General features: G+C 38.9%; 1 protein-coding gene across 1 annotated transcript in view; it reads right to left on the bottom strand.

Annotated features, from left to right (window-relative positions):
• acsl6 (acyl-CoA synthetase long chain family member 6) overlaps positions 1–22,207 on the bottom strand; it is a 123,300-nt gene extending 101,093 nt beyond the window's left edge. The window contains exon 1 of the mRNA XM_081391013.1: positions 22,104–22,207. The gene's annotated coding sequence lies outside the window, so the exon portion shown is untranslated. The remainder of the gene's footprint in view (positions 1–22,103) is intronic.
• Between the last annotated feature and the right edge of the window lie 189 nt (positions 22,208–22,396).

The raw sequence follows: 22,396 nt of genomic DNA, 5'->3' as shown, positions 1-22,396 counted from the left end.
ATTATTATTATTGCTATGATGATGATGCTGATGATGAAGATGATCTACACTATCCTGCAGTGTCCTGTCAGTGTGTGAATAACCGTGTGTGTGCTGATCAGCAGAACTGTGAGCATGGGTTAGGGTTAGGGTTAGGGTTAGCACTCCTGCACACTGTAATATTACACTAACTGTGCAATCATCATTATGAGCATGTGCTGTATTATATCTGGATATCAGCGCCATAAACACATTCCTCTGATCTCTGGCTGAAGAGTTCCTCAACCAGGAACAAGCTGCTTTGAAACAACATGTAGTGTGATACAAATAATACATGCAAATACAAATAAACTATACAAATAAACTTGACCTGAACTGAATATACAGATTATTTAGTATGTTAGCAATGTCTGACTGCCAGGAGATGTTCATTTCATATCGATTCTCTTTTTAATCCACAATAACAACACGACGCCCTGTGAACGTTCTCCAGAGATCTGTGTGTTTCTCAAAGCGATGCAAAGATTGATTTCCATAAAGAAGGAGCTTATATAACGAGGTCATTTCTGTAGTTATCACGAAACACAATGCAAAGCGAGTGACTCTACAAGCGCGGGGAAAACACGACCAAAACATTATTTTGTACAGTTTTCAAGAGCCAGTCAAATCAAAACTCCCAGCTGAAAAAGACGAGGTATTAAATGTATTATAATATAGTTGAAATTCAAGTAGTATGTTTATAATACATTTGTATTCCAACAAGTGCATTACAAATACATTGAATTGCATTTTAATATATTTCTAAAAAGTATACTAGAAGTACATTGGTCATAAATATAGGCTTAGTCACACTTTTAAGAAATATGCTAAACACAAGCATACTTTTAGTGAAGTTTTAGTGTATTAAAAGAAAACATACTTATGTTGCTCTTACTTAAAGAACATTTTATGAGCAAGGGATTAAATGATTAAGCTTTTAGTGTGTTTAAAATATATGTACTTTATAAACACTTAGGCCTACTGCAATATATTTTAAATATTTATGTATTTATCATTTTAATATTTTGAAAAACATTTTTTTACATTTTCAATGTACCAACTTATAATGTATTAGAAACATTTGTCAACTATTATTAAGCATTTCAATAATAGATACACATAATAAAGGCTAGATGTCTAACGGCATCACCGGCGGCCATCTTGTCCCAGGCGAGCGTTCTGGCGGGCTGTGTTGTACCTGATGCACGAACACAAATACTCTTATTTCGCTCAAATCTTGATGGATTTACAAACGGTTTGGTTTCTTACAAACGTTATTGACGTGGCTATAATTCTGGTTGCTTGAACATGTTGAAATTGCAGCTTTTCTTTTCGAAAAACGAATTAATCGTGCAGCATAGTTGTGTATCACGGCTACTTGCGCAAGTTATCAAGGCTAAGACCACAATCCAGCTGTTCAATTATATAGGTTTTACTGACACCAATAACGATTTTATGACAACTAATCTTTTGTCTAAATTACAATCTTTGTGGATGTGGTTGTAGTTATTAGCTGGCTAACAACAAGAAGCTCTGAGTGAGACCTAGTAGACATTACAGTTTAGCTGCTACCCAGCAATTTCACATCAGTGGGAGAGGCAGAATTGCTCTTTCTTTTCAATATAACTTAAGTTGCACATGATTTCCAATCGGTCTGGTTTGTTAAAAACATCTTACATTATGATACAGGAAATTGCTGGCTTTATACACTGAGTTTAAGTAGCCTATATATTGATTTAACATAAATAACATAAATACCTTGTGCATGTGTATATTCATTGCACCTATCTGTTCTGTTCAATGTTATTTTCATATGGAAGTCCATGGTTATAATTATTCTTAAGTATGCAGTGTCATAACTACATCTCTGACGTTTATAACAAACCAAACCGTTTGTTGAGCAAGTTATGGTTATTTAAAAAGTACATGCAGCATTAAAACACAGAGGGCCCTATCTTGCACCAGCGCAATTGACTTTGTACAGCGACGCATGTTTCATTCCTATTTTGCACCCGCGCAAAGCGCGCTTTCCCTCCACAGAAGCACGTCGCTAAACTAGGGAATGAACTTGCGCTCATTGGACGGTTCAGTGCAAAAGAGGAGGCGTGTCCCGGCGCAAACAATCCCTGGTGCTATTTTACTGTTCCATAAAACAATTGCGCCACTGGCCAGAAAAAACCTAGTCTAAAGTCAGTGGCGCGTTGTTGATTATGCTATTTTAAGGGCGCATGCTTGTCCATAATCAATGTAGCGTGTGCACAACACGCATACACTTTGATTCTCTCATCTACACAGAAGCAGCAGTTTTCACTTTTGCAAATCATATTATTACAAACGATAGATAGATAGATAGATAGATAGATAGATAGATAGATAGATAGATAGATAGATAGATAGATAGATAGATAGATAGATAGATAGATAGATAGATAGATAGATAGATAGATAGATAGACAATTTATTATAAAAGCATACATCTAGCTTACACATTTACCCACATTATTAAATACCTGTTTAACCGAAGCTAATTTGGGTGGGTTTCTCCATTTCAATGTAACTTCTCTCTTTTGCGGGCGTGACGAGAGCGTTGCTCTCCTCGGCTGTGAACCGCTCCTGGCGCGCGCCTGGCAAATCCGCCGTTATAATAGGAATCCGCTTTAGAACAAGCGCGTCTGCTCTTAAAGGGAATGTGAGATGACGCTCTGATTGGTTTATTTAACGTTACGCCCAAACCGCACCTATGAATAATGAAGCTACTTCAGACCAACACATTTTAGATTTGTGCCTGGCGCAAGAGTCATTTATCCCGCCGGTATAATAGCAACAGCGCCAAGACCCGCCCACAAAGTTACTTGCGCTTTGCGCTTTGACACTGGCAAAATAGGGCCCCATGTTATGAGTGAGCGAGCTGACTGTGGCAAGATGGCCGCCAGGTGCGGACGTCGAGCTCAATTGGCCAGCAGACATCGAGACATCTAGCCTTTATTACGTATATCTATGATTGCAATAAGCATACTTAAAATGAATGTTATTCACTTTTACTTGTTAAAGGCTACTTGTTAAAGGCTACTTAAAAGACTGTTGTCCATTACATGATACGTTTGTACTACTGAAATTCCCACAAGGATTTTAACATCATATTATTTGAAATGCATCATAGATACATTTTCCAAAGATGTTTAAAAAAGTTTGTACTTGTTTAAATTCTAACAATAGCATAACACACGTGACTAGTCCTGATTGGTCCAGAGCCGTTGAATGGTTGTGATTGGTTCTTATGATAATGAGCTCGCCTCGCCTCACTCAGAGCTTCCGGTTATCAGATATATGATGTGCGAGCGTATATGTTACTTTAATGTGATTAAATTGAGAAGTCTAAATTTAAACTGTTAAAATATATAGAGCGATCGTGTCCCTGTAGAGGACTCGGAGGAAACCTCGCGACTCATATGGGTTAGGTGATGTTTTTTGCGATTAACATTTTTAAATGTGAACAGATTTAGTGAATCGTTTATTGGAGGGATGTAAATCTCTCAGGTTTCATTAAAATATGTCAGTTTATCTTTCGTAGATGATCAAAAGTCTTAAATGTTTTGGACTACTGAAGGGTGAGTGATCATGACAGAACTAATTAATAGAAAACGTAGTGTTGTTTCTAATTTTACCCAGCTTCTTCAAGTTTGCATGGCGTGTGACTTTTGGACCCTCATTATATTGTGATTCTAGGTAAGATTTGTATTACATTAATGTCACTTGTCTGTGCCAGTCGTATTTTTGACAAAGTGTAACAGCTAGATTCAGTTTGACCAATCAGAGCCCAGCTTTCCAAGTCAAAGTGGAAGCAGACTCGCAGAGATGAAGATACAGCCTCAGGAGTGACTGGTGAGTTTGAGTTGCTGTTTGCACAAATGCATCGCTCACGGTTTAGCTTTCTCCTAGGTGGACAGGTCTATATGCATTTGCTAATATGACTTACACGTGGAATACTGACGTTATCCGCTGTAATGCTGACACTGATTTCTAGCAACTTCAGCGCTGGGTATATAGTCAAAGTCTAAAGTTTAAAATCTATGTGGAGACATTTGTCTGTCCTGTCTTAAAACAACTATAAAACATTGTGCAATGCATCTGCAAAAAACAGAATTAGTTATTATAACATATACAATATTACATTAACATTATTATTATTAACTGTGTATTTATTTCTGATTTCCTGAACAATTTGGCTTCATTGTTATGATGTAAAAGATCTTTTGTTATCATGTTCAAAAAATCATGTTATGAACATAAAGTTACTTTGACCAGCCAATGGTAGTTTACAAAGGTGTTTATATCTGTTCAAGCTTGACAACCTTATTGCCTTTTTGATTACTTTCTAATATATATTTCTAATTACAAATAAGTACATAGATTACATTGTTAAAAGGGATGCTTGTAAGAGAGCATACATCTGAAACTGCTGAGTCTGTAAAGGGTTTAGATTATATCACCCACCAAGTCCATTGTACTCAGCGTACTGTCATTATATCTGTCTCATATCACCTCTAATGGAAGGTGATTCTGTCAGTCTTGGTAGGAAAATGTTAGCAACGTGTCCATTTCAGTGTCTAATTTGTGCTTCCTTTGAGTCATTCATGTAAAAATCTGTTTATTTAATAGTTTTTTTGGTAAAGCTGCAAGTCCTAGTTGTCCAGGCATACAATATTTTGCACAGCTTCTAATTTCCTCAAATCTTTGCAGCAGAGGTGAAGAGAGAGCATGTTAGCATGAGCACAAAGACACGCTCATGGGGAATACCCTGGGTTTAAATAAACCACAATTATGAATACACAACATGCCCTCTAATACTCACAGGTTGCTTTATTGCTGTATAAGTATATCTGTGAGTTTTTGATTGAACTCTGCTCAATGTAAGTTGTGTTGGGCTTCTTCTAATCTCATGTTGAGTGTAACTCATAGAGTTCAGTATAGTGACGACAGACACACTCGTGTCCAGCTTGATGAGGATATGGCCAAAGCTTTGAGAGGTAAATTGAAGTCAACAGAATTATAATGCATTTCTATGCAAATTATTATACATATATTCAAATATGGATACAAAAATGTTAATAATTGGTTAATTTTATATCAGTTGTTCTTCCCTTCCACAGAGCCTGTGATGAAGCAGTCTTCGGCACCACAGTGTCTGAGCCACAAGCCCTCAGTTGGGGAACATGAGTCGCACTCAGAGAAGTGATCGTCCACTTGAAGATGGAGATGTGACACTCTAACTCCTCTGTTTCTCTGGTTCAGCCGTTTGTAGGCCTGAGTTTGTACATAATGCATTATTCACTTCTGCACATTGTTCTTCTGTAACTTTTATTTTTATATTTTCAGAATATTGCATTGTGATGCTTATTTATTTAGTGATGTAATATTCATAGTGTACTCTTCAGTAATACAGGTATAACTGAAATATTCTACAAAAAGTGTATAATATAGCTCTGCCATAGCATTTCACTGTTATTATGTATTTTGTTCAAGAGATTATATCTGCTGCTGTACTTTTTTAATCTACTCCTCTGTTTTATTTAGCAACTTACACAACAAGATACTATATTCAAGTTTTCTTGATTTCAAAGTCTGTGTATGTCTTCACATTTAGATTTAATTATTTTGGCACTTTTAATATAGCATTTTGAATACTGAATAAAACAGCTTTATAATAAACTATTAGTGTAATGCTGATACATTTTTAATGAGCTGAAATGCTTTTTAAATGTTCTTGAAGTACATTAAAATTAAACTTCAAATATATTCTAACTGTAGTTTAAGAAATATGAAAGTATATTTTAAATGAACTGTAAAGAAATACACTTAAATGCACTAAATGTACTTGAAGTGGTTCAATTTTAGCACAATTTAATATATTCAAATATATTGTAAATAGATTAAAATTGATCTCAAGCATGTCTTGAAATACATCTAATATACTTGAAGTTGTTTCAAAATAATACATTTAATACACACTTAGTATAGTACAATTTGAATATATTAAGTATGTCCAAAAAAGCACAATTTAAATATATTTCCTTTTCATCTGGGCTGACTAATAGATTGAAAGAGTTCTGAATTTTTTGTTTTGTTGTATTTTGTTTAAAAGCAGAGGCGCTGTTCTTTCTTTTGATATCTTGCATGTTCAGATATTCATACGACAACATATTCTGAAGGTTTTGTGAGAATGATAAGAAATGCTGGCAGCTTTTCTTCTTTCTTAAACGCTGGCGGAGAAAGAGTTCAAACGGCTTTAGTTAATGTGTTTAGAAAGCCTGATGAAACATCGAGATCTATCGAATAGACATGTTGCATATTAAAGAAAACTCTGATGTATTATTACTTCTGCACATCAGTGTGAGTCTGACACAGGCTTGAGGTCGATGGGTTGGTGATCTTCAGGACACAGTAATGCAGAAGCTTTAGTTCTCCTGTCACTCGCGTGTGCTTTAAGGAGTGGTGATCGGCTCAGGAATGTGTTTCCTGGTGTTTCGAGCTGTGGTTTAACATGTTCTCTCCATCGCTTTCACAAACAAACTGCAAACTCCACTCCTGATGCACATCTACAGTCTGAGTTTATGAATAACTGTATGAGTGCAGGTTATTAGATGCACACGCCAGTTTCTGTGGTTTCTCCAGCGCTCGAGCGAGTCCAAGGCTGTCAACATTGTGTGTGTGTGTGTGTGTGTGTGTGAGAGCGAGTATTACAGTTTTTCTCAATTGCTAAAACACTAAAACCCATTGGCTGAACAAAGTTCTCAGTTGCCTGAACTCATTTAGCTAATTGTGCAGTCTGTTGTCAATACCTTAAACCATTTCACACAGTTTGCAGATCTCACTTAGACTTTTCAGCAAAACTCTAAACTCATTCTCATTCTCAAAACACATTCTGCACTCTAATGCACACGTCATCCACACCGGTGAACACAAGAGGCAACGATCAAATACAAATAGAGAACACACGAACACAACCACTCTAAACTGATTTAACCTGTTTCAAATGATGCCCACAGACAAGAAGAAGCACTGATCATGTTTACTCCTTTGCTTTTTGTCCCTTTTAGTATCGTGTACTGTAGTACAGTGCACTGTACAATGAACAAATATGGCAGTGAATATTGTGCTTTGACAGCACTGACTGCTCAATAGATGTCGACTGATTGCAGGTTCATATCAACAGAGATCAAGAATTACAGTATCACAGAGCGGACGAGTGTGTGAGGGGCAGCGTACAGTACTGTAGAAATAGGAGGAGGAAAACAAATCATTTGCAAAGAGCAGAGCCGTCATTTCTGATCAGTGCTGAGCTGCTGTGATAGAACATGTTTCCGTTCATCAAAAGACAATGACGGAAAAAATGAAATTTGTTTTGAGATTATAAGTGTACATCTCCCTGAGAACTATATGTTTTGAACAATGTGTTTTCTGTTTTTTGGTGTATTGTTTTCTGACTGCTTGATAGTGTATATCATTTTGATCACTTTGTCTATGATTTGAGAGCAGTGTTTGATTCTGAACACAGGTGAAACTGTTTTGAGGCGAAAGTTTCATATTTTGCGAGAGGAGTCAGGAGGTTCTGTGAAGATGAGGGTTTGTGTTTAATGTTTTCAGAAAATGGAGCAAGGTTTCAGAAACTGTGTTTTAGCAATTGAGAAAAACTGTAACCATGGACAAGAGCTTGTTTAAATGATGTACTCTACAACAGACTGCGTTTGGACAGTTCCTGCCTCAGAACAGAACTTCTCGCTGTGGGAAGGGGAAGTTCAGCTCAGGCGTTACAGGGACGCTGTGTTTAACTTCACCACATTAGCAGTAAATGTCAGTGTGTTACGCCAGCAGAGAGAGTTATGTCTCGATCTCCACGGACTGAAGAACGCCTGTTATCTTTGAACAACTCCTGGTCGAGGACTTTGAATGGTGTGTGAATCCCTGAATGAGGTCAAGAGACTCGTACTGTACTGCTGTCACGACTGCACACACACATGACCTACACACAGCTGAGGGTTTATGAGCTATTGTTCTCTGCTGTCGTAAACACTGAGTCTTCTGCATACGTGATCAGAACGACTCCAACAGTGAACCTCGGGTGAACACACACACACACACACACACACACACACACACACACACACACACACACATCAGATCACACCCGCATCAGTCAATATTATAAACACTAGAGTTCATTCGTTAGACTCTACAGAGGAACATGGAGAACACAGAATCCAGAGCATGCAGTTACAGGAAAAAAGTATATTGTAACAAATACAAATTTTGCAATTATGTAAAAAATTATAGTAATGACAGCGTACAGTAGTGAGGTGAATAAAGTGTACACTGTACGCACTGCACGTGTAGTGTTGTACTGGATATTGAACAGTAGGCCTATTGAATGTGTGTATATTGAGCACTGATACTGTGATGATACCGCGACCCACTGCAGAGGCCACACAGGTTACAGTCAGACTCTAGAAGATCATCATGTTACAGTCACTCAGAAGAGCCAGAGAGAGATCCCTCCTCATGTGTTCATGTTGATCCGGCCGGAGGAGTTTCTCCTCATCTCAGACTCTCTGCAGGAGAAGAGGAAAACCCTGAAGCAGATCCAGCCTCGACAACACTATACACACACTCTTCCTCATCCTCCTCTTCATCCTCGTTCACCTCCTCTTACACACACACACTCTTCCTCATCCTCTTCCTCCTCTCCCTCTTATATTGTTTCCTTCCATTGTCGGTATCAACATTAGTGCAACATTTTGAGTCAGCACTGAAACCTGAACGGACTTGTATTTTGTACAGTTGGTTTGATCACATCATCAGAAATAAATGTGAACAATTTTGAGTCGTTGTGTGTAAACGATGACAACTGTGTTGCAGTTGTGTTTAACTTTCGCCTGCCTGTGCTTAGCGCTTTAAAACATAAGTGCATACAGTGCGAAATGTGTTTTAGTGAGTTAGAATGTGTTCGGAGTTCTGAAAAAAGAGTTCATGAGATTTGCAAACAGTGTTTTAACGACCTGAACTCGTTTAATGTTTTACAGAAACAAATTGGTTTAGAATATTGAGTATTTGGTTTAGATAATGGGGTTTAGTGTTTTAGCAATTCAGAAAAACTGTATATATATATACTGTATAAAGAATTAATTTTGCTATTCATTTTTTCAGTTTACAGATTTTTACAATCTCTAGGACACATTTCAATTCAGTTCACATTTATAATTAAAGCGTTTTTCACAATACACACAGTTCCAAAGCAGCTTTATAGAACTGTCCATATTACAATTTAGAGTGATCTGTTATCAAAGGAAAATACTTTACAATAATGTATTTGTATTCAGTGGCGGCTCCTGCAAAATCTCTCGGGGGGGGGGGGGGGGGGGGTATGGGGGGCAAATGTTTGGATGATTGATAAGGATAAGGTCCACCCATGCAATGGATAAATGAACAGCTTAAGCATGTAAAGGCAACTTCACTACTTTACAGTTTTTTTCGATTGCTAAACGACAGTGAGCAGAACTGGAGCTACATGTGCTAAACTCTCACTCCAGTCTGCACTACCAGCAGTCACCTGAGCTCAGGCCCGGAGTGGGTAATCGGGAGAATCGGGAGAATTCCCGGTGGGCCGCTTCACTTTTGGGCCGGTCGAGGAACTATTTTTTTTTTTTTTTTTTTTTCTTCACATTTCAATGTCACGTTAGTTACATGGGCTACACACGTTTCGCATTCTGACACCGCAGCGCGCAGCCTCTGCATGGTTTGTACCCTGTGAGGGAGTTCTCCCCTCCCCTCCGATAGAGTTGGTTGGGTTAGTCCGTCTTTTCCAAAACGTTTTCTCAGGTAGGCTACCGGGGCACCACCGGCGCCTACCGAAAGCTGGGCCGGCCCTACCGTAACGGTATCGTCAGGGAGGATGGATGGGAGGAAGAGGCCAGGAGGTATGGAAGCTTTGTTTCCGCCACAGAATAAAACATTTTAAAAGATAATTGCGACTTTTTATCTCACAATTGCGAGTTTACATCTCGCAATTCTGACTTTATTTCTCAGAATTGCGATATATAAAGTCAAAATTGCGTGAAATAAAGTTGCAATTGCGTGTTATAAAGTCAGAATTGCGAGATATAAATTCAGAATTGTATGAAATAAAGTCGCAATTGCTTATAAAGTCAGAACTGCGTGAAATAAAGTAGCAATTGCTTATAAAATCAGAACTGCAAGATATATAGTCAGAATTGTGTGATATAAAGTCGCAATTGTGTGTTATAAAGTCAGAATTGCGAGATATAAAGTCAGAATTGTGTGAAATAAAGTCGCAATTGCTTCTTATAAAGTCAGAATTGCAAGATATAAAGTCAGAACTGCGTGAAATAAAGTTGCAGTTGCTTATAAAGTCAGTACTGCAAGATATAGAGTCAGAATTGTGATATAAAGTCACGCTATAAAGTCAGAATTGCGAAATATAAAGTCAGAATTGTGTGAAATAAAGTCGCAATTGCTTATAAAGTCTAAGTGAATTATTATTTAACCTTTACATTATTTGTTAACCCATGGTATTAATACAAACTACACAATAGTAAGAGCTGAACTGTTGCTTCATTTATCCAATTTAGAAAAAGTGCTAATTTGGAATTCCACCATGGAAAAAGTGGGCCGGTCTTGGGCCTGAAACTCCCGGGCTGAAAAGTGGCCCCACTCCGGCCCTGCCTGAGCTACACAGTTCACATCACCTGCACAACTCACTCAGAGCAACACAACTCTAACACACGGCTCACAACAGGCTCAGCCAAACACTACACACAACCCTCACTGAGATCACACACACTGGCACTCAGAACACACTGAGATAACACACACACTGGCACTCAGAACACACTGAGATAACACACACTGTCACTCAGAACACACTGAGAGTAAAAACACTAGCATCAAACACCAATACAGAAAATACAAACTTTTCATCTTTACAGTTTGAACAATTTCAGTGACTTCATACAAAGTAATATTTTCTTCAAAGAAAAGAGTGACATTCTTTCACATGATTTATTTATTTTTTTAGAACATAACAATTCTTTAAGGTAAATGAAAATTAGCAGTTTGCTTCAATAGTCTGTAGTAATTTACGGAATTACAGTAATGAGAGAAAAAAAAGGTAGAAACTAAAAGTACATACTGTAATTCGAACAAATAATTGAGGGGCCAATCCTGCCTCTCTCTAGCATCAGGCCACAGGTGTTCATCAACATCAGTTCCCATCAAAACCCGTCTTCCTTGTTCCATTTCCAAAATTAGTCTTTCTGAGCTCTACCTATATATATATGTGTGTGTGTGTGTGTGTGTGTGTGTGTGTGTGTGTGTGTGTGTGTGTGTGTGTGTGTGTGTGTACTAACAAGTCTAAAGCAAGACACCTGCTCAGCCTCTCAGCTGAAATGGCAGTCGGCAGTCGGCAGTGTCTGAAAGGCACAAGGCTGAACTCTATTCTGTTTTGAGTGTGTGGTTCACAGTTTTGACAGCAGTGTGTTAGCATATGAACAAAGTGCTGTAAATCCACAGTGTTGTGCAGGTTGTGGTTAAAGTCATGGGATAAGTGTGTAGAGTTTTGAAAACTGTGTTCAAGCAATGAAAGACGAGCTAGAGTTTGGTCCACATGAACTGCTGCTGTGCAGACTGTAGAGTTTTGCACATGTGACTCCGGTTGTGCCCACTGTCCTTTAGCAATCGAAAAAAACTGTAATACACTGCTTACTTATACTGAAATTTTGCTCTTCTCTCTTTCAAAGTAGCAAAGTGATCAATTACTCTCTCATTGAAAGCAGCATGTTCTTGACTAGTTCCCTCTCCATGGAAAGCATAGCCAGTGCATTCAGACGATAGAGTTAACTGCGTTCGCCATGACGGTGTTCAAGTTCAACTGGCCTCAACTGGCGACATGTCCTAACAGTCTCTCTCACACTCGCTCTCGTTCTCTTTTTTATTTTTATTTTTTTAATCACATTTGATAAAGATATTAAAGTAGTGTTTAATTTTTTCTTGTTGTTCAAATTCAAAATTGTTTTCAAATATTATTTGTCACTTAATCTTAAAGATTTTTAATAGTGTATGTTTGTTCCCACCAATCGCTGCACAAGTTAAGGATATGTATGATGACGCAAGCACGAGCCCATAGAGAATGCACAGGGGGTGATCTTTCATAAAACACTGAAGCTTCCCCGGGCGCCGCCGTTGATTAGCGGACCCCCACCTGCTGTTAGCATCCCATTGACTCCCATTCGTTTTGGCGTCACTTTGACAGCGAATAACTTTACATCTGAGGCGTTTAAAGACTCAATTTGTCCATTATTTATTTCTAAAGAAACACGAAAATGTACAAAAGGCTCCATTACCTTGTATCTTGTGTTATGGCCCCGTAGAAGCAGTTTTTGTAAAAATAGTCTAACGATTGCGTCATAACACACGACTCTCTGTCGCACAGTAGAGAGATTACCGTATGGACAGGAGGAGGAGCTCGCGGGCGATCGGGGGGACGTCGAGGCAAAATGACAATATAATTAATCAGAATACTTAGCAAAAGTTTCTCCTGCTCCTCGCTCATGGACAGCTCCTACTCACGCTCTCCGTCTCTGCGAGATTCGGAAGGGAATGATTCAGGTTTCTCTTGCACAGCTACTAGAAGACAGACGGGTTGCTCACGTCACATCTACGTCGTCGAGCTCAGTGTGAGTCTGCGCAGTACGCTCCGCCATCAGGAAGAAGAGCTTCTAATTGACTTCACCTTTCTCTGTTGAAGTCTATGGGGTCGTTGTGTCCATTTCTTTTACTGTCTATGAGAATGCATTGCAGTGCCTGCAGTTCGAAAAAAAACATCTTTGAATGTAAGTCTATGGGAACACTCTGGGCGATTCTCAGCCACAGTGAAATCGCCCAAAAAGAGGCGGTACTCCACAGAACGTGACATGGCGCTGATTGGACTATATCCAGAGGCAGAACATACAGTGACGGCTAGCGTAACCCTGTGGTTGAATGAGATTGTGAATGTGATTGAAAAAGTCCCTTTCACACTTTGGTGGTGCGTCGCCCAATCGCCCTAATGAAGAAACCGCCCCTGTTTGTATTAATGTCTTATTTAATATATTAACAAACATGAACTAACAATGAGCAATACATTTGTTACAGTATTTATTAATCTTTGTTAATGTTAGTTCATATTAATCCAGATGTTCACAGTGCATTCAAGCGTAACTCTCGCCAAAATGCAACCTAGGCTCTTTTTGTTAATCTACCGGAGGCAAACTTTCGTGTAAAAGCATGATTAGAATGGAAACGCCACTTTTAAGTTTGACCGTATTTTCGTTTTTGGTTAAATTGTCTTTTGAATGGGAGTGCTTGGGGCACTGCAGTGATGGCATCAAAATTCACTATTTCTAAAACACTAAGAAGGCTCGACACAACATGAAACTGTGCTGAAGTGTCACCAGCGGCTCTACACATGAACTCCAGCACTGAGAACAGTGTGTGTGTACACAGAGTTTACTAAAGAGAGAGGGTTTGAACAACTCAGCTGTTGTGGTTTCCGGCCGGTCAGTCAAAAGTAGTCGATCTCCGAATGCGAATGAACCGACTCTGAAGTTTAGTATTGTTTCTTATATGAGGATCCTTTTTCAAATACAAGGTCAATATTGATTTTCACTAACGACAAAACAACAAATTTTCCATGAATTTATATGGAACTGAGCTTTAGGAGCTTTCCATCTTTACTCTGCATTCGAACATACGGTCAAACTTAAAAGTGGCGTTTGCATTCTAATCATGCTTTTAAACGAAAGTTTGCCTTGGGTAGATTCACAGAGTTACGCTTTAACTAATGTTAACAAATACAACCTTTGATTTGAATAATGTATTAGTAAATGTTGAAATGAATTTTAACTAAGATTAATAAATGCTGAAGAAGTATTGTTAATTCTTAGTTCATGTTAACTAAGGTAGTTACAGTTTTTTTCAACTGCTTACACACAAAATCCTTACTTGTCACACAAATTCTGAAACCTGACACTCAAACACTAGAAACACACACCAAATCTGCAAAACCAGACACTAATTCTCGGCCTTCGACTTTTCACAAACACTTTTTGCACACAAATCTCTTTGTAACACACAACAATCTGACAGGAAGTCTCTTGATTTCCTTTTTCAAACACACCTCTCAAAACAGCACATTAATTCATCAGAGCCTCACACACACTCCTCACACACACACTCACACACACTCCACACATGTGCAAACACCAGCCGATCAGGGCTTTAGAATAGGCCTATAAATTATGTTTGGTTCCTGTCCAAATAAACATGGTTGACGTGTTTCTTTTCCTTCGGACTGTGTAATACTGTATTCACAACCACAAACGCTTACAGTAAAACAATAAACAGTTTGTTTTCAATCTTGCTTTCGTGTTTACCGTGAATTTTTCAACATCTCTCTGCAAGTTACTTTCAACCTTGTACAGAAATGTACACAGGAGTTCATTAAAGAAGAGCTTTAGGTTTTGAATAACATATGATATATCCAAAAATATAATATTATGCCAAAGATGTTTGCAAAATAAGACAAATGTTCACTTTTGAGATGGGTTTTCTCTCATCCCTCATGAAAAAGAAGTTTATTCAAGTGTTCTATTAGTATACTTCTTCTAAACTAAAAATAAGAAAGTATACTTTCAGTCTACATTTTATATACTTCTCAAAAATATACTTTATGTAGGCTACTTCACAGAAATATACTTAAAATTACACTTAAGTGCACTTGAGTCTTAAATACACTTAAGTCTTATGAAACTTACATTGTTTGAAAATATTGATTAGAATATTGATATAAAACAGATATGTTTCTAATTCTGCATATCTGAATTTGTGTGTAGGCTAGTCCACTGGTAGTACACATAGGAATTTACTCTAATTCTACTTTTCCCCTCCATTGACTGAATTTTCCAGCTATCCATGTTTTCACTGGTTTAAGGTAGGGGGCGCTATGACACTTCTTCTAGTATAAAATCTCCGGATCAAAACACAGGAGAAGAAGAAGCTGAAACAAGTGATAGAAGTTTGCTCACTCAAATGTAAAATAACGTGATCATCAAACATTAAACAGCGTGTAAATCAAAACTGCTTAATGTTACCAAATAAAATGTCGAACCCATGAAGAGAAAACGACTGAAGCGTTGGTGTTGATGGACTCGATCTGCTCCACCTGTGTTTGATCATCGTTCTGGATCTGCTCAAGGCGTAGTCTTCGACAAAAATGTGATTTTCTCAAATTTTTTGTTTAAAATGTTTTTCAAGTATAAAAATGATCTACTGTAGATTTGAACAGTATAGGCCTACTGCAAGTGCAAAAATAATATATGAATAGTAAACTATAAGTATAATGTTATGTTCACTTCAAGAAAACTTTCAAGTATACTTGCAGTATAAACTACTAAACTAGTAGTTTACTGAGAGGACACTTCAGTGTGTACTTTCATAAACTAAACAATGTACTACTTGTATTAAAATAGTAAACTACTAGTATACTTATAAGTTCACTTGTAGTACAGATTACAAATGAGAAACCTAGTTGTGTACTTAAAGCTTACTACTGTTACACTTATAGTACACTTAAACATATAATTTTATATACTAAAAGGGGGCCAATTTAGTCCCAAGCAGTATTGAAATAGTACACTTACAAGTTTACTACAAGTACACATTGATATTAGTATACTTACTACATAAAGTATACTTAAAAATATACTTGAACATTACTTAAGTATACTTCATAAAATGAGCTTGAAGTACACTTCTTTTTCGTAAGGGATATTTTGAATGCAGAGCTTCATTGAGATGTGAGGCATTTTGCATTTTGTGTGTGCAAGTCTTGGATTTCTATGTAAAGTTTTGGGGGGGAAGTTCAGGCATTGTTCAGAGTAGCATAAGCCCGATAAGGGAGGATTAAAGGAAAAGGAAAGAATTTTTTTTTATATATAATTTTTTTATGAGGTTAAGTGCTAACGGAAGACATGGATTTTGAATGTTGTCAGGGATTCTGCATTCCGGATGAGGGTGGGGAGATCATTCCACCAGCAGGGACCCCGTGAATGAGAATGTTCTGGAGAGTGATTGTGTGGCTCTCTGTGATGGAACCACGAGACGTCGCTCGTTGACCGATCGTAGGCTTCTGGTAGGGATGTAGACTCGTAGGAGTGAGTGAAAGTAGGAGGAGCTGAGCCTGTGATAGATTTACATTTACATTTATTCATTTAGCTGACGCTTTTATCCAAAGCGACTTACAATAGCTATATATGTCAGAGGTCGCACGCCTCTGGAGCAACTAGGGGTTAAGTGTCTTGCTCAAGGACACATTGGTGTCTCACAGTGGATTCGAACCCGGGTCTCTCAGACCAAAGGCATGTGTCTTATCCATTGCGCCACACCACCCCTATAGATAGATCTGTAAGCAAGCGTCAATGTCTTGAGCTTGATGCGAGCAGCGAGAGGTAGCCAGTGCAGAGAGATGAGCAGAGGAGTGACGTGTTGAAGACGAGACGAGCTGCAGCGTTCTGGATCATCTGTAGAGGTTTGGTTGCACATGATGGAAGTCCGGCCAGAAGAGCATTGCAGTGATCAAGCCTAGAGATGACCAGGGCCTGGACGAGGAGTTGGGTTGCATGCTCAGTTAGGAAATGAATCAGAGACTTACGGTCAGGGATCGGATTCTTGTTATAACATTTCAATTTCTATTTGTTTCTATTTATGGATTCCTGATTTTAAAATATTCAAGTGCAAGAAGATGCACTCGTCTCTCATTTTGTGCGCGAATACTAAATTCAATTGAGTCCTCTTGCGCTTTAACTGACAAATACACACAAAATGACCTGAATAACTTTTGTAACTTTAATAAGTATTAATGAAAAATGTTTGTCCCGCACTAATGTCCAATAGTGTTGTCAATGTAGCGTCAGCATTAGCACATCGCTCGCGCGAAAATCCAAACTCAGCGTCATTGACAGCTAACGGTGCGCTTGGTGCTAACCCGATTATCACCGCTAACAATCACTATACTCGTTCCAGCTTACTTTCATGCTATGCTATGCTAGCTGTCATTCAATGATAAACAGACTCCATTAACTACAATAGGAGCGCTGTTGCTATACTATGCGTTTGACGGGTTGAAACTTGATGTCTGACAGGCGAGAGGGCACAAGCTGTTTTTGATCTAACGTTTCAAAAATGAATATATAAGTTTGTCATGTTATGAGCTGGAACAGCGTGTTGATGCCAGTTTCCTTCACACAGATTTTCAGAGGCTGCTCTTGCTGTTCCACGTCCTAAAACCTTTACTAAATGTTTGGAATATTTTATGATTGAAAAAGAAATATTGTGTAACTGTACTATATATAACCTAGATTTTAGAGTGCATTTTTATTATTTAACATGAAAAACTTTCAATATCAAATTCACTGACCCAACACTGTCAAAAAACAACCCAGCAAATGGGTTAATGTATAAAACCAAAACAAGCTCGCTAAAAATCCCCCAGCATGTGTTGTGTCCAACACTGACCCAGCGCTGGGCTGCAGGAGCGCCTAGCGTGAGTTAGCCTAGCGCTCTCTAGCGCGACGCAGAACACACGCCGTGGCCCTGGTGGAGAACCCTGATCTAGGCTATACTTTATTTATTTAACGGAAACTAAGCTGTGCTATTTTGAATTTGATTAGGCCAATTTTTGATTTCTTGAACTTTGTTCAGTTGTATTTATTTTGCTTATTTGTTCTTATTTTATTACTGACTGTTAACTTGTCTTTAACAATGTTTGAAATATATATTAAGTCCAGTTGTTTTTGCTGGTACTTTGTTCCAGCCATGAGCGAGTTCCTCGTGTAACTGTTCTCGCTGATGATTTTTGTTCAGCTGTAACAACATATTTAGCAAAAAGACACTGTATGTTTGAGATCTAAACGTTTGACTTTTCTAGAAGACTTTTCCTCAAGCTAAAACCAAGAGTGTTCATTGCTTGTAGCTAAAACGAAGACACTAGGCCTGTACTTTAAAGCTGAACTGGAGACACGTTTGGTCTGCTAAATGCAGTTCAAAGTAAGATTAATCCAGTTTTTAAATGTCTCACTTCACTTGAAAATGAACATTCTGTTAGTATTTCCTCACGCTCAAGTTGTCTCAAACCTGTATGATTTATATTTCTTCTGCTGAACACAGAGGAAGATATTTTGAAGAATGTTTGATGGACCCCATTGACCTCCATAGCATTTTTTTTCCAACCATTGAGGTCAATGGGGTCCATCAAACATTCTTCAAAATATCTTCCTCTGTGTTCAGCAGAAGAAATATAAATCATACAGGTTTGAGACAACTTGAGCGTGAGGAAATACTTTGGTAAATAGGTAAATATGTTCTGTGAATGGAGGAAAAACTAAATGTATATTAAAGGAATACATATAGGTCCTACATGAAATAAATGTTTTACTTAAATACAGATTAACAAAACAAAATAAAAATGATTTACGGGTTTAAATGAGCTTTTGAATCCCAGATGTTCAATGTGGTCTAAACCTGGTCTTGTTAAACATTTGCATTCATTATTTCAGTGCAGCTTTTCACATGAACATTACACACTAACTCTAAAGCCTTTATTGCACAGATCAGTTAAAGATGCGGTGAGATGTCTGGTGATAAGCCAGTGATCCTCAGTTCCTCCTAACCCTCATGCCTCAGGACATTGCTCTCAACCGTCAGCATGGCCAGTCCCAGGCCGAGGCAGCTTGGGTTTCTTGTAAAGCACGTGACTTTATCTCATCAGTAATGCTGCAATACTGAGCGTGACCAGCCGGAGCCGCCACTGAGAGGAAACACGGGCATTTACAAGAAATCCCTGAGCTCAGAGGAATTCACCCCGATTCCCTGGATGACATAACCATCATAACTCTGCGTGACACCCGTCTTATCATAAAACAATAAAGAGATCCAACGTGTGTCTAACAGAGCTTCAGTGTGAGGTGCTGGAGAAGTGTTCGCTGCTGTATGAAGCTCACACACACACACATCTGAGCTGGGAAATAACACTAGTTTCCAAGAGGAAGCTTCGGACTGTGGATTCCACATCACATGCATCCACACACACACCGCATGTGGAAGTGTGTATGCGGTAGTGGCGGTAGCGCTTCGACAAACATCACACCAGAGAGATTGAGCAACTCAACCTGTGCTCTTTCATCCCATCAACCTCTTTATTACACACCATGATCTATAACACACTGCAGACGTGAACCACTGTAAAGAGCGATGGAGGAAATGTGGTATAGACAGCTCTGAAACAAGTTTAGTGACTGGCGTAATATTGTGTGTGTGTGTGTGGTTATACCAGTCGTCTTATCTCAGACCGGCTGATGGCTGACGATGGGAGCTTAGCAGTTGTTTTCTTCAATCTTGTGTGTGATTTCAATCAGAAGTATTACAATGCCATTATAAAAGCATGACCTTTAAGCCCAGAAGCCGCACACCCGGTCTCCAGAATCAGTGTGTTTGCTGTCGTCTATCCCACTGCACCCTCAGACAGCAGATGTGTTGATTCCCTCATATTGTCTGAAGAGAGCGACTCTGGTGTGAATGTCACTTCGACACCCGCAGGGAAACTCCCACTGTTGTGGCGGAGCGTTACGGGTCATTAAGACCCTGGACATGTTCAGATGTTTAAATGCATTTACAGTTTCAACAACTTTCAGAGTTAAAAGAAGGGCATCGATCAGAGAGTTCCTGTCGCACTGAAGTCTTCTGTAATCTGACCTGACGTGTTTCTGCTCATTCCTCATGCATGCCGCCTTCACTTCCTCCTAGAGTTCCAGAGCAGTGATGATAGCTCTGTGTTATAATGGCATGCATTATGAATATGCTGACAGGCAGGTCATAAACAAAGTAATGCATTTCTTTCATTTAATTAGTAATTATCAGTCAGGTCTATAAACGAAGGCGTTGCGTGTGAATGCCCGTGGAAACGGTGTGTTTTTCACCATGGTAAACATCACAGGGTAAACAACAGTTCAGATGCTGATCTCTCAATGACTGACATACTTAGATATGTTGATCACATCAGATTATGAAACACATTCTTTTAACGAAGCGCATACAGCGCCACCTGCTGGGCACATATGGTAGAAGAATAAACATAACTTTCAAGAACAAATCATCAACATCTAGTAAATAGGCTCACACACACGCGCACACACACGCGCACACACACACACACACACACACACACACACACACACACACATGACAGGCCAGTGATGGCAAACAGTCCTGACACCTGAACCCTGTCTGAAATAATGCTGTCACTTCCAACCAGTGCTTCATATCTGTGTATTACTTCATTACAGAAGCCGTGATGTACTCAGCCAGTCATTAGTATAGTTAGGCCTATTAGTAATCCAGTACAGAACTGATGAAGACTGACGATCTGCCCACAGCCGCTCCACTAACCCCAACAGAAATGGACTGAATTAGAATTAATGTATCATTCTCAAGCAGGGCTGTAACCGGCTCTGGTCCGGCTCTGGTCCGGCTCTGGTCCGGGGTGTATCAATGAAAAATAATAATAAAAAAACCTTTAGTGTCTAGAACTGGTCCTATGCAGTACATTTGTCTCTTCTTCTTCTTCTTTTAGATGACGTACGAACTGTGTGCCGTCACTGCTGTGGAGGAATGTCTTCTCTGTCTTGCAAATGAAGCTCAAAAGTCAGAGTTCCAGAAATCAAAATAAGACTTTATTAAACAAAGCAACGAAGCTGAGACGTCTGCAGAACGCCAGAATCTTCCTCTAGCCAACACACAATTATTATACCTTTTTCTTATCTGTTATTTATTTCGCAATAACCAACGTCTGGTAAGATTCACCCCTCCAGTTTTCCCACCATTGAGTTCTTCATCTTTAAGTTCTACATCAACCCTCCTTCATAGGCTAGGGTTAGGGTTAGGGTTAGGTTAGACGATCAATTCTTCCCAGAGGCAAGACACTTCCCCGTAACACAATGATCTTATTATGATTTTATTATTAATGATCTTACTGGAAAATCCCTGACTGAGCAAAAACTGCTCATCTTGAACTTTAGTCACAGTCACATAGACCCTTATAAGGCCTTAAAAACACATCTGGCTTTTATAGTATTCAAACTATTTCTACAATTGTTTTCTATTGAATAGATCAAATAGTTCAACATTACTGTATCACAGTTGTACAGAACAGGGTTCACAGGTTTGCATTAGAAACCCACCCACTCACTCTCTGTTTACTAGTTTGTCTCGAGTTACTTGTAGATGTTTGAGCTCAGACTGCCCCCTTCTGGACACACACACACACACACACACACACACACACACACACAGACTGACCTCAGTTTAACACAGCGAGTCACTTCAAATGTGCTTATAGAGATTGACAAAGCATTAGAATATTTTCTGCGTACAAAGAAAATAGCGCCAAATACAAAACAAAACAAACAACAACAACAACAACAAAACACCGAATATAACACACCGCTGTACACGTGATCACAGAGTGAATGAGAATGAGGTGGCATCTGGAACGGCACCCGTGACGTCATCACGACCGTTACACGCCTGTCATATGAACTGTTACAGAACTGTAACGCCAAACTGTTACAACGCAAACAATGACTAGCGTAACGTTCCGAATCTGTGCCGATGGAACGCTCGTCGAGCCTCAAATCCAAAGTGAAAAAACAGTGTCGCAAAGTGTTTAGGCCGAATCACTTTCTCTTTCACATTCGCCAACAGACTGATCTGATCGCTATAATACATGAAATTATCAATTCTACACTCATCGATTCTCATCCCAGCAAACGCAGTGCAAAAGAAGACATTTATAAACCATGACATTTAAAAGGCAGTGGTTCTGTTGCGAGGTATTAGTTTGTAATCTAAACACAACGGCGGTCATAAAGAACTGTCATCATGTAGTGTCGTGTTAATATTACAGGTTTGAAACACACGCTTACCTGAAACTCGATTATATCGTTCCCAGAATAAACGCGGGTTGTCCGAGATCGTGATGGACGCGAACAAAAGCACTGCGTTTAAATCCTCTGCGGTTTTACTTTCGCTTTACGGTGAGAAGTGAAGGAGGAGGGCTGATGCTCTGAATCTGTCCATCACACACACACTGGAACACTGTAACACGAGCTGTCAGTGACAGGCGTCTGTGTGTTTCTCTGGGATCTTCTCGTATGGAAGCAGGATTCTTCAATGATATAGAAAACTGCTCTAAAATATTCATTATAAATTCAAACTC

This window comes from Scardinius erythrophthalmus (assembly GCF_964197995.2).
Source record: "Scardinius erythrophthalmus genome assembly, chromosome: 17".
Lineage (NCBI taxonomy): Eukaryota > Metazoa > Chordata > Actinopteri > Cypriniformes > Leuciscidae > Scardinius > Scardinius erythrophthalmus.
Note: the sequence above shows the minus strand (reverse complement) of the source record. Positions and strands in the feature narration are given on the sequence as shown.